We start from the raw sequence: 12,028 nt of genomic DNA on the forward strand, positions 1-12,028 counted from the left end.
GGTATTGTTAAAAGTCAAGTTTTGTGTGCTAGTAGGCTGAACACAAATGATAAATTTATAGAGCAGATAAATAAAATGTCATAAAAGTTCAGTGGGAGAGGATATAATCAGGACATGCTGCACAACTTAAAAAAGCAAACAATAACTGATAGAAGAGATAAGGCTAGACCATATTTCCTGCAGTAAGATAAACAAGGGGGTATAGAGAATAATAATCCGAAGAAAGTTTATCTGACTACTTCTAATGCTCATACAGAATCTGTTAAAAAACTATTTTAATGATTGGCTGAGTCTTCAGGCTCTACCAAAAGCTAAGTTATTCACTAATAAGCATCCTAATTTTGTTTTTATAATTTTAAAAAATTGCTCAAGCCTGAATAATCGATTACGCAATAAGGATATGAATTATACAAGTAGAAAGACATTCATTAATTAGTTGGGTACTCTTCCATGTTATAATTGTTCTTGTTGTAATAGTACATTATTAGATAATGAGTTTATGCATCCAGTAACATGAGAAAGGTTTAGATTTAAATGTTCGGCAACTTGTAATACCATGAATATTGTATATCAGCTGACGTGAAACAATGTACAAGCTTCTATGTGGGAAAATTCACAAGGAAACTTAAAGACCATATTGTAGAGCACCAGTCGGATATGAGAAGATTTATTCAAACTAATGCATTAGCCAGACATATGTTAGAGAATAAAACTTGTGATGACCCTCCACCTTTGGGCCAGTAATCAAGGACTCTCAATCCTCACCACAGGCTCCAGTGAGGGACGTTCACTGGGAGGATAACAGGTTCACACACAGTATCTCCAGATGCAGCTCTCTGCATCAAGCACAATCAGGCACAATTTCCCTTAAGAGCTCACGGGGAACACAGTCAGTCTGGGGCTGTTTTTTCCCTCTTTCTCCAGATCCCCAATAAGATTCCACACTGGCAAAGCTATAAAGTTGAGTCCTTAGCCAGGGTTCCAAGCCAAGTCCTCCAACACTCTCTCTCTGTCCAACCAGTGCTTTGTGTCCCTGCCCAAGTAGCTGACACATACAGTCTTGCAGATTTGATTTGCAAACACACACACACACACACACGTGGGAAAGGCTGGCACAGGTTTACTAGCTATTCCCCTGCCAGCTACTGTATGGCCATTACAAGGGTAGCCAATATACTGAGTGAACTAAGAATAACAAAGGTTCTATCTTGAATATGATCTTGGTTTCCAACCCAGATAAAATCTCCTCCGGCATATACCCAAACAATATTAGCGACCACTCCCCAGCATTCTTAATACATAAGCCCACCGCTTTACCAAACATACACCAATATCGATATACCAGAGATCTTACCCACTTCTCCCTAACACCTTCAATGATATCTTGCTGAATACCAACTGGAGTCCACTAAATCTTCTCTCACTTAATGAAGCTGTGGAATTCTTCAATTCTACATTTCTTATTATCCTAAATAGACTTGCCCCTCTCCAGCTGAAAAGAATCAAGGCAAAACATGAGAGCTGGCTTACCAAGTCCACAAAGTAAATTATGGCCTGTAAGGATAAAGCCTGGCAGAAAAACAAAACTCTAGCTAACCTCACACAATATAAACATCTTCATAGTCAGGCAAAATGCTTAGTTATCAAAAACAAAAAAGAATACTTCCAAATCCTCCAAGACAAACGTAAACAAAACCCCAAGAAATTTTGCGGAGCACTCAACTCTCTTCTCCATCCAGGATCTAACAGTAATACATGCCAAAACCCAGAAAAAACATCCTCTCAGCTAGCCTCACTCTTCAACACATATTTTACTGACACCATCTCTAAGCTCACTACCACCTTCCTGCCCATCAATACAGATCCACTGGTACCACCATTAGTACATTCCCCTTCAAATCCTCTACCAACTTTCTCACTCTCACCCATAGCCACCTCCACTAGTCAGAAACTTCTGCATAAACTAAAACCATGTACTAATGCCCCAGACAACATACCTGCACAATACCTACAACTATCAGCCTCCTCCATTGCATACCCCATCAGCATCCTCATAAATAGGTCCATTCAAGAATCATGCATATCTGATATCTGGAAAAAAAGCATTTGTTCTCCCACTTCATAAAGGCAGCAACAACTCTGACATCTCAAACTTCCGGCCTATTGCCATTCTTTCCCCCATCTCAAAAATACTAGAGAAGTGTATTCACATTCAGCTCCTTCGTCAGCTGATAAAACACCAACTCATTTCCCCCACTCAACATGGCTTTAGGCCCAGACATAGCACTAACACTGCCCTCATTTCCTTCTTGGATACAGTTAACAAAGCTCGAGATGCTGGCTCCTTAGTCTCGGCACTCTTTCTTGATCTATCCAAGGCATTCGACACAGTTTCCCACTCCCTTCTGCTTACTAAATTCTCTGACCTTGGCATATCTCCCCCTACCATACAATGGTTTGCTAACCATCTCGGCAATAGGCAGCAATCCACATTATGGCAGCAGTCTTTTTCCCCTTTCATCAATACAAATACAGGGGAACCCCAGGGTTCAATACTGGGTCCCCTTTTATTCACCATATTTGTCAATAACTTTCACTCCACTCTTACCCACAGTACTGTTATCCAATACACAGATGGCTCTACAATTATCTGCTCTTCTAAATCTGTCACCACACTACAGCAACTGAATTCTGGATGTCTCAGCACCACTTCGCCCTCAACCCCAATAAAGCAAAACTCTTAATATTTACCCCCACAAAATCCAGCCCTATCAACAAGTCAGTATTTTCTGTTCGTTCCCAAAACAACACTATCATTGAAGTCGTCCCTAGTACCAAATTGCTTGGTGTTATCATTGATGATAAATTGACTTTTGACCTTCACATCTACAGTAATATAAAAAAAAAAAACACCAAAAGCTAGGAGCCCTTTATAGGCACAGTTATTTTCTTAACCTCACTGCTAAAAAGGCCCTTGCCTCATCTTTCCTACTTCCAACTCTTCTATATGGAGCTCCTATCCTCACCAATCTACAATCTTCCATGAAAACAAAATTTGACTTGTGCTACAACAAAGTTGCCAAATTCGTTGCAAATGCAAAATTCTCTTCTCACCACGGTTCCTCTCTGCAGAAACCAAATTGGCTCGAATCTCCTCACTATCTCACTTATCTTCAGTTAACTACTGCCCATAAACGTATCTACCACCTAACATCCTGCCCATCCTTCTCCTCCAGTCTGACCATGTACCAAGCTAATTGACACCTCAGGTCTGAAAACAAAATGTTACTGACTATTGAGAAATGTAAGCGTTCAGCTGGTCAAATGTTATATTCTTTCACTGTCCCGAAGCTATGGAAAAATCTCCCTCCTTCAATCAGGACTATCAGTAATCCTGCTTCTTTTAAAAAATCCCTCAGACTTCATCTCTCTCACTGGCTATGCACCTGTACCCTAACAAATAACCTCAAAACCTGACCTCCCTCACTGGAACCTCTCTCTTCTGACTTTAATTACTGGTATTTCCTCTCCTTCTCTCTACCATGCTAACTCCTTCTTCTGTCACTTTTAGCTTGATCTTTCCCTATTTTTGCCCATCTGTCTCCTCCTATTCTTACTCTGAAGCTAAGTCTTCTCACTGCTAAAAACTCTACCTATACATTTTCACTTACATGTTAATTGAATGTATTCTATTTTTATACCATGTTTCCAAACTATTTTTCATTGTTGTTATTATTTTTACTACAATCTATTTCTGTTGCTCAGTATACTTTGTATTGTGTGCAACACTTCAGTGTATGTAATTAATGTGGAGCTTTTCTCCCCTGTATTGTGCATAATATTTCTGTGTATTTAATTATGGGAGCTTTTCTCCCTGTATTGTGTGTAACATTTCTGTGTATATGTAATTAATGTGGAGCTTTTCTGTCCTGGCCTCCACTGAAAATGGGTTCATTCTCAGCCGAGTGGACATTACCGGTAAACAAACGCAGTAACTAAATAATATTAATACAAATAGTAGTTTGACCAAGAGCAATCCTACTAGGAGTGGCCCACACAGTGTCACCAAATAAATATGCAAATACTCTTCAAACTTATATATCTCTACAAAGATCAGCCACAATGAAAGGTTTAAATATATTTAATAATAAGTAATAAAATAACAAGAAATTAACTAAATATATATTCACAGTGACATCAGAGTTAATAATCACATGAAATATTTAAAATAACATTGAAGGACAGGCTCAGACAAATAAAGAAAAAACAATATCTAAACTAAGCTTCACTATATTCCTGGCTGAATCTAACAGAATGACTATTCCCTACTTACTTAATAGAGCAAGCTGGATAATGTGGTGAATGGGCCTTCTTATTGTCACATCCAAGACAGACTACAGAATGCTCAGTGTCACTAAGAAACTTCTCAAAATAATATCTAAAATATTACCTCTGGAACAGCTTGCAGAATGACATCACTTCTGGTCATCTGACTCCTAGTTCACATGCAAACCCCATTGCAGGAAGCTGGCAGGATTTAGCACCTACCTGTAAAAATATACACACAATGTTTTTTGCTCAGATCTGTGGCAGGTGCTGGAAGTAATAAAACAATTGCATACCTCCACACTTCCAGAGTAGTAATTAGTTCACGCCAGAGACAATACAGAAAGCTTCCTAGTACAGACTTTGTGTCTCTGGCTGCACTGAAACCTGTGAGATAGCATCTTTACGGCCTAGCCTATAAAGTGATTTAATTTCGGATATATTTTAAAGTTTGCTGAACTGAGGTTAACCTCCTGGCTGCCAGTGTCCTCTTTTAAGACTTATAAACAATTACAATAGTGCATGTACATTTCTGTTTTCTCTCCAGTAGGGCACACTGTGGATACATTTCAAACACAATCACTTTACAAATACCTTTTCAACACAAACATCTGTGCAAATCAGTTTGATGTACATATGACATACAGTTCTAATACATTTGTAACACAAGCATCTTGTATAAATCATTTTGATATTCACAAATGACATATAATTATTTACAAAATTCCAGCGAGTTGTACCTCCTATCAACACAGTATTGATCATGACTTTATGTTTAGAGTTACTGAAACTGTATCTAGTAATATAAGAAAATATGTTATAAATAATAAAACAGAATTGAGTATAGATGGATTATTAGACTGAAAGCGGATGTATGACCAGGAATAAATGTTATCATAAGCTTGAAACCGGTGCTGAAATATAAACAGATGAATATGAAATGACATGAGTATACATCTCTGAGCTATCTAATGTATGTTGTTTTTAAGAAAGAAGTCTTTACATATAACTTTTTATATGAATTTTGTTTGTATGTTTTTTTATCTATCTTTAAAGAGGTTCATATATTGACATGGAATAGGTTGGCTGTGTCACATGACAAATTTAAATCAGTTATATAATGAGATGTTTAAATTTTAACTGTGAAACACTGTTGAAGGATTATTTTTTATCCAAAAGCTTTGTTGTTGATTAAACGGTTGTTTGGCACTGCAGAGTTCGTGGATTTATAGGTTCATAGGTTGATACTAGGCTATCTGCCCTAGGGCATTTGTAAGCCTAGCCAGAGTGTGTTTGGCTTTCGCCACCCTTTTAGATTAGTTGACTGTGCCACTGTATAGTAGGTCACAGAAGATAGCCCTTTTGAGGTTAGTTTACTGTGCCTCTGTCTAGTAGGGACACAGAAGAGATCCCAGGGGTAAACCTACGATCTCCCATCCACTCGTCAAGATTTCTCTTGAAGAGGGTCATTGAGGGACTCTGCCTAACATGGATTGGGATTTTGTTCCAGAGTGAGGGGAACCTCTGGGATATGAATCTGTCCCTCCAGCATGTCCTATTTATTTCTGTGCTGAGGTTTAAGTCCCTGGAGCGTGTAGCTCTAAGGGATTTGGATTTCCTGAGGAGGAGCATGTCCATTAATTCTGGGTTGGACATGGCTTTATACGTCAGGCACAGATCGCCTCTGAGTAGGTGGTAAGCAACTGAGTAGAGCTGGAGTTTCTTTAGCCTAACTGCGTAGGGCATCTGTTTGATTCCCTTGATCCTCTTGGTGAGGTACTTTTGGGGTCTTTCCAGTTGCTGCAGGTGTCGGGTAAGGTACATCCCAAATGGGGCATTGTATTCAATTATGGGCCTGATGAGTAGAGGGGCACAATGACCTCTCTTGATCTAGATGTGAACCCTTTCATAATAAGGTGGGCTATATAGAAGGTCTTTCTAACCACTTTGGCAACGTGATTGTCAAAGGAGAGATTGCTATCTACTTGCATCCCCAAATCCCTAATTACTTCTTCCGTACTTAATGGATTACCACCTATGTGGTAATTTTTTTCCCAAAGGGGTTGACTATGCACTTTTTGGCATTTAGCTTTAGGCCATGGCTCTGGCACCAGTTATCCGTCTCTGTGAGACCCTTTTGGAGGATGCTTGTGTCAGTCGATTATGGCACCCAGTTTGCAGTCATCTGTGAACTTGGTCAGCCATAGTCCTCCCATGTTAGCCTGTACCTCAGAGAAATATATACCGAACAAGAGAGGTCCCAGGACTGAGCCTTGTGGGACACCACTTGTAACTGGTTTAGAGTCTGACATGGCACCTGCAATTCTGACCATGTGGGTTCTATCCCTGAGCCAGTTTGCAACCCATCTTGTGACATAGGGGTTGATATTTAAGCTGGTGAGCTTATTTATGATGCCCGAGTGGGGTATTGTGTTGAAGGCGTCCAGGTAGGCTGTGTGGACTACCTTCCCTTCATCTATGGCCTTGGTGACTGTTTCAGAGAAGTCGACCAGGTTCAAGAGGCAAGATCTGCCCTTAACAAAGCTGAATTGGGTAGGATCCAGTGTTTGGAGGTTCCCAATGTCTTTGTTTATGAATTTCATGATGATCCATAGCTTTGCAGACCAGGCTTGTCAGGCTTATAGGGTGATAGTTTTCGGGCACCACCTTTGTGGAGTGGGACCAGTGTTGCTGTACACCATTCCTTGGGTACATATCCTGTAGTAAGGCTGAGATTGAACAGTGACTTTATGTGAGGGTTCAGTTCTTCTTGGAGTTCGTAAGACGCAGCCCGGTCACCGCCTGGTCCCATTGATGCTGTGTTTTTGTTTTGGAGGGGCTTGGAGGAGGGCTCACCTGTGCATCTGTGACATCAGGGAGGCTACACTCTGTTGGGATAGACATTTGCTCTTTTGGGGGGAAGGGGGGGAGAAGTTTGCACTGAACCTGTCTGCCAGGATGTTGGCAATGTCTGTGTTTCAGTGTATTTTTTGTCATTTTGAACTAACTCAGAGCATATCTGGGAGTTGCCACCCAGGTTCCTGACATAACTAAAGAAGGCCTTTGATTATCTTTAGCATCTTGTGCAAATTTTCTTTCGAAGCTGGCCTTAGATGATTTTATGAGGGATCGTAGTTTCTTGCTAGTACTGATCAGAGATGCCTTCCCTTTTTGGGATTTTGCTCTGTCATGTAGTAGCTTCCTCCTTCTGTTGTATAGCATATTTATGGTTGGGGTCCACCAGACAGGTCTCCTGCCTTTGGAGGAATGAGTCTTGGTTTTATTTGGGATAGCATGATCCATGCATTCCTGTAGGTGTCCATAGAAAGCATTTGGAAAGGATTCTGCGGTTTGGGCCATATTTTCCACTGGCTCGGGGGCTTTGAAGGATTCCACCTTGGTTTTGAGAAGTGTGAAGTTTGCTTTTGAGAAGTTCTTCACTGTGGTTTCCTTGGCTGGGGGTGGGGATGGGATATGGATGTCCAGTGAGATTAATTTATGATCAGATCTTACCAATGAGGGGTATACCACTGGTATGGAACATAGAGTCCCCATGTTGGTGATGATCAGGTCCAATATGTTTTCCCCTCTTGTGGGAGTGGTGACCAGTTGTTCCATAGCATTTGAGTTTATAAACTCTAGGAACCGTTGGGCAAGGGTGTTGGGGCTTGAGCAGTGCTCCCAGTCTATGTTTGGGTAGTTGAAGTCACCCAATATAATGGTGTTTGGAGAGATTTTCATATTCTGCAGTGTTCTCAGGAAAGCCGAATGGGGTTCCTGAGTTTGGGAGGGTGGTCTGTAGCAGGCTACAAACTGAAAGGCAGTTTTGCCCACTGTTAGTTGCACATGGATGGTCTCCGATGCTTCATGCAGTGCCACTAACCTGGAGGTGTGGGTATCTTTGATGAATATGGATACTCCCCCTCCTTTTGTGGTTCGGTCCGAGTTCTGGGGCTGAAAAGCATGGTATGAGGTATAACCTGGTAGTGCTGGGGTGCTCTCGGGAGCCTTGAACCAGGTTTCTGTTACTGCACAGATATCGATATTCTCCATACTGAGGAGAGCCTCGAGTGCGTGCATCTTGAGGTTTAGACTTCTGGAGCTGAGCAGCATTACCCTTAGTTTCTTTTTCTTTGTGTTGTCTATGGAGGTGGGTTTGTCTTTTGAGACTTGCCTAAAAAAGGCACTATGGGGGTGGCAAGAGCCTTAGCCAGTATTCGAAAGCCCAGGGGTGACAGGTGCAAGCCATCCCTAGTGAAGCAACATGGCTTGTCGAGCATGTCATCCCAGGCTTCAGACACTGGATCCCCTATGAATGACACCAATACTTTAGCCAATTGTTAAAATTGATCATTTTGTCTTTATACTGTAGCATCATTCTTGGTGAGGGTAAGATGATACTCAAGGTCAGGGTCATACCGGCCTGGGCTACATGATCAGAGAGCTCCTCTATGTCACTTTTCATGTAGTCCAGGGAGGTACGTCTCAGGTCATTCACACCAGCATGGACAATGATGGAGTCATATTTGTTCTTGCTTTGGAGTGACCTGAGTGCTTGTGTTATGTGGTGGATCCTGGCACCCGACAGGCAGCTTACAGTGACCTTCTCCTTGTTCAGCCTGGTGAGTGGGACGTCAGTGTGTCTGACAATAGAGTCACCTATTACAAGTGTATTAGGTGTGTTGTTTAGCCTTAAGGGCTGTGACTGTGTGGCACACTGACTTTGTGAACTATGTGGTACGTGGGTATTGTTGTGGGGTAGCGGTTGCTTGGATGTCTGCTTTGGAGGTCTCTGCTGCTTGGGAAGATTTTTATTTAGAGCCTCCGAGTATGTTTTTGTGTGTTTATGTGTTTGGTTTTCTGTTGCGATAGGTCTATGTGAGACTGGATTTGTGGTGTGTGTGGTTACCTTCTCCTCCTGACTGACTGCGCCAGTATTGGGTTGAGAGAGCTCAGCCTCCAGTTTGGCTATATAGTTGCATCTCTCACATATATTTCAGCTTGTTGGGAGGAGGAGAGGGTGGTCTGTGTACATAAGGCAGTTGTAACATTGCCTCAAGATTCCCAGATTCACCAGCTGGACTGGGGAGTAAACCCGAAACTGACTTTTGGACATGCCAGAATAGTATAAGGAACTACTTTTTGACCGATCAAAAAGGACCAATAGGGAGCCAAGTACTTAAAGGGAGTATAAGAGGGTGTAGTGATTTAGTTTATTAGTGCTTACTTATAAGATTACTTATACGAGCAACTGCAGGGCTTTAGAATGAAAATAGAGTGCTTACTTTGAGATTTAGAACAGTTCTAAGGGAAAAAGTGAAGAGCAGACTTTGTGGAGCCGGGAATAGTTTAAACCCGTACTGCAACAAACACGAACTTCTCTGGCAACTGAGAGTGAATGCATGCCAACATCCAGGGATTAATGAAATGAGTACTATAATGTGTATTCTGAGATTGAAAAATTTGGCTAGATAGGTATAACAAAAGTTTAGGGTCAAATATATATTTTCAATCAGTTATTAGCTGTTGCTTTATGTATCTTTATTGCATTTTTTACATTCGAGTTTACATGTACATGAGAAAAATATATGTATATTTGTGATTCAACATCACATCGGAAATATATTGGTTATTTGGATGTAGTAGTTTATTATTATTTTATGTAGATTATATGTATGATGGAATGTATAACTAGGTTCATCTAAATAATATCACATAATACATATATTTATATTTAAATTTATTTAACTTGTTATTATACATTATTGATTTTTTCATATATTTAGTTTTCATTGGATGTATATATCCATATGATATATATATTCTTTTCATTTAGTTTCCATTGGATTTATACATCCATACTATACTAGTGTACAGGTAGTTACGTACTTGTCTAACACAATTTGTGTCTTATGCATTTGTACACTTATATTTATATGTATATTATATATCATTTATTAGTTTGGATTTACATATGTATGTACTTGTTTATTAACATTGTATCTACAGATGGATGTGTTTATATATCAATTTATCATACATATTTATGTATTTTTTAATATATTATTCTATATATTTTCTATATATTTTTTATATATTGTTTTATACACATTTTTTTATATTTATAGATGTATTTAAATTAACTTAAATTAATATATATCCTAAAGTCTTAATTCCATATGTCTCTTGGAGAGTTTTTAGGTATTAATTGAGGCGAAAGGCAGTTTGAAACCCATTAAGAGTTCAGATATATATTTTTTGCATTTTATGTTGTACGCCTTTAAACCTCAATTTATTTACCATGTGATAGAATCAAATTGCATATTTAAGTAACCTGTTTTAACATTTACCTTTGTATGGTTTCTGAAGAAGTCGAACTATTTGTGTTGACGAAAAGTGGATTATATTTATGTACACTTAAAAGTCATTAAAGTACGTTATTGTCATTCTGAGTACTTTGCTTTGTGACTAGTGTGCAGTGTCAAGGACCCGTGTTTGTTGCAGTACAGTTTTGCGTGTTTTTTACCAGCTTGTCTTCGTATTTGTGTTACATGGATCCTGTGACACCACCTAGTTCTACTCCTATTTCTAGCCAACAAGGTGAAGAAGGAAATTTGACTGCTCTAATCGAACTGCTGTCCCAAAAGGTTGATAATCTTTCCAAGAGACTGGATGATATCGCTCAACCTCAGAGTAACCTGGTGCGTAACAGCCAAACTCACTGTATTACTAATACGAATATACCTCCCCAAGGAGGGCGGTGCTTGCCGAATCATCAAACAACGTCATCCGATAACCCTGTGTTTCGTAGAAGCGTTACTGCTGGCGAACTAGGACCAGGGACTACACAGAACGTTATGGCTCAATCAGTAAATTCAATCCCTTTAACTACACCAAACCTGGATATTTGGGTGAACAGGTCATTTTCTTTTACTGGATTAAATACCAGCTCTAACAACATCGTTGAGAGTACCCAAGAGGTAAGAATAGATTTAAAAACTAAACTTAATCTCCTTGACGAGAAGTTGTGTAAACTCAGGAAAGTACAGCTTGAAATAGCGTACTTCAGTGAATGTATCAACTTGAAAATAATACCTAAAGGTTTAAGACTATGGCAATACCCTATGGGTCTTATAGATGGATCCGACTTTCACAAAGCGCTTATCAACATGTTTGATAAGCATGGCCTTGAGTTACTGGAACTGTTCTGTTTTCATTATCAAGTAACTGTCGACGGACTTTTAGCGGAAACTAACCGCTTATATTTAGATATCAAGCATCATTGTGACTTCCCTAGGTATCGCTTTGAATATAACCATATCTTCGACAGTATTGATCAATACTTGTCGAAGATTAATGTTACCAAGGTCAAAAAAATTAAGCGTGATGTAAAGGATTACGAAGCAGGAAAAGCATACCCTAAGCCATTAGTACATCAAGGGGAGCCAGTTATGAATGAAGTTACTAATGTGGCGGTACAAAATCAGGAAAAAAGCCCTGTTGTTTCTCCTACTGATAATAACCAGTCAGTAGAATGCGAACATGATGATAATACAGGTGCTACCCGTCGGAGTGAAAGGATAGCATCCTTTGTTAATAACAATGGTGGTAATAGTAGTAATAAACAAAATCAGAATGAACATGTTGCGAATTCAAGCCAAAGGAATTTTCAGAAACGGGCCTCGAACTTTGTTTCATCCAA

Source organism: Protopterus annectens, chromosome 3.part1 (genome assembly GCF_019279795.1).
Source record: "Protopterus annectens isolate FY-2018-M chromosome 3.part1, PAN1.0, whole genome shotgun sequence".
Taxonomy (NCBI): domain Eukaryota; kingdom Metazoa; phylum Chordata; order Ceratodontiformes; family Protopteridae; genus Protopterus; species Protopterus annectens.